This window comes from Rhea americana, unplaced genomic scaffold (genome assembly GCF_003343005.1).
Source record: "Rhea americana isolate MKP2758 unplaced genomic scaffold, rheAme1 scaffold_27, whole genome shotgun sequence".
Lineage (NCBI taxonomy): Eukaryota > Metazoa > Chordata > Aves > Rheiformes > Rheidae > Rhea > Rhea americana.
This window is the reverse complement of record NW_028186390.1, coordinates 6,465,738-6,467,887: the sequence shown is the minus strand read 5'-3', so window position 1 is coordinate 6,467,887 and position 2,150 is coordinate 6,465,738.

Genomic DNA, 2,150 nt, shown 5'->3' with positions numbered 1-2,150 from the left:
GGCCAAACGCAAGCGTCCCCGCCGCGGAGGCCCCCGCGCCCGCCGCAGCCCCCCGCGCTGCCCCGAAGCCCCCCCGGCGCGTGCTCGCTCGAGGGATATTTGTGCTCGAGTCAGAATGAGGTCACACCGCGGTTTCCTCCGAGTCGACTCCCGACTCCTATTCCTGGGCTATTTGCACACGCCCGCTGTGTTATTGCACGGTATTTATAGCCATTTTACATGTATAATTATAAAGCCACAGCTCCGCACACGCACGAAAATAATAATGGTGCCCGGACGCGGGGGCAGCGGGAGGAGCGAGGGCAGGGAYGGGAGCCGCGCGCGCACGGACCCTGCCTCCGAGCTGCTAATAWTAATTCCTTGCACTTTATATAGCATCTTTCATCCACAGCTCTCAAAAGCGCTTTGCAGGCATTTAATTAAGCTTCCCAGCATCCTAATGTGATGACAGACAAGTAATAACATCCTCACTTTTAGATGCAAACAGAGGTGAGGCTGCCGGACTTGTCCGAAGTCACGCAGCGYGCCGCTCGGCCGGCGGGGGGAGAGCCCGGGCGACCCGGCTCCGCTTCCCGGCCCTCGGGCCACGTTTCGGTGGGGCTCGCGGTCAGGACGAGCACCCGGGAGTCCCGACCCACCTCCCAAACGCTCGAGTTGGGGCGGGGGCGACGAGCTCCCCCATGGGAGCGGGGACAGCAGCCGGGACGCTGCAGCAGACCCCGGGGCAAGCTGGGGCTCCAGCTGTACAACATCTGGATCAGCGGCAGAGGAGACGTATCCAAGTCGACAAACTCGTGGGCGAGAGCTCAAGGGAGAGCAAGGAACAAGATGACAGGTCTGAAAGGGCTGATTTACGAGGAATATTAAGAGTCGTAATCCTGCCTGGGCCGGCCACCCCACAGCGCTGCAGGGCGATGACAGGGACCCAGATATATTACAAGGAGGGAATGCGCAGAGACAAGATCCACCAGGGCCGACACTGAAATATCTCCGAGCGGGGAAGGCTGGGAGCAGCTGACCCCCTCGTGGGTCCAGAGGGCTCGGAGCAGGGGGAAGAGGGGACAGCCGGGCTTTGGCAGGGGGACGTGAGATCCCACAGCGGTCACGAGAAGCCATTGCAAGCCCTCAGCTCCGACAAGAGTTGGTCACCGTGGTCCTCAAGGTCTGCGGTTGGTRCCCAACCAACCACTTTTCCCCCCGGCACATCCCTGCCCTGCCTAAACACACTGCCTGCGCCCCATCCTCGGGAGCATCCCATGGCAAGGGCCCCTCCTTGGAGTTTGTTTTTGCTTGTTTTGTTTTTTTTCGTTTTGGTTTTTCTCCTCCATGAAGCCCCCATGCTCACGTCTTGACGTGACGGGGACTTAGCCACGGGCCAGCACTCGCTGCTCCCGGCCCCGAGTCCCTGACTTACGCCGAGCGCCAGGCCCYGGAGCGCCGGTGCTGCACAAACACCAAACAGCCCCAAACCGAAGCGTGTGCCTCAACGGGGGGACATGAGCGGTGCAACCAAGCGCGGGGGATGGAGCAGGACAAGGAGGTCAGCGGAGGGCTGGACCTTAAACCAGCAAAGTCAGCACTGGGAAAGAACGGACGCTGGCGGGCAAACCCCTGTTTTGAGAGTAAAAAAAGAGGACATAATGACAGTCCTTGGGGTGGAAGCCTGGGAGACGTTGTGGGTTCATTAATATCAGTGGAAAAAAAACCACGTGCTCCCGGCACCTGGCCCAGGCGCGAAGAGCTGCCCGCCGGGCGCCCCGGCCCCATCGCCGCCCGGGCCGCAGCGGAGACGGGGAGCCCACGCCGTGCCGGAGGCCGTGCCCCGGTTGCAGAGGTTGCAGGTGCCTCGCCGCTGTGCTGTCACAGCTCCTCCTTTCTTTCCCGCTTTTCCCCCACTTCTTTTAAACCGCACCAAGGCACCCGGTGACCCAAAGCAGCCACGCAGCAGGCGCCCCGACCGGCACGGCCAGGGGCTCAGCCCGCCAGCGGGACGGCACCCGCCGGCGCCGCGCCGCGAGCACTGAGCAAAACAGCTGCAAAATACCCGCTTTTTCCCAAACGCRCCCGGAAAACGCGCTTTCCGAAGAACCGCCTCGAGGTCTGCCCTAGCRGGGGGCAGCGCGGGCGAGCCGGGGGGGGAGCGCGCCCGC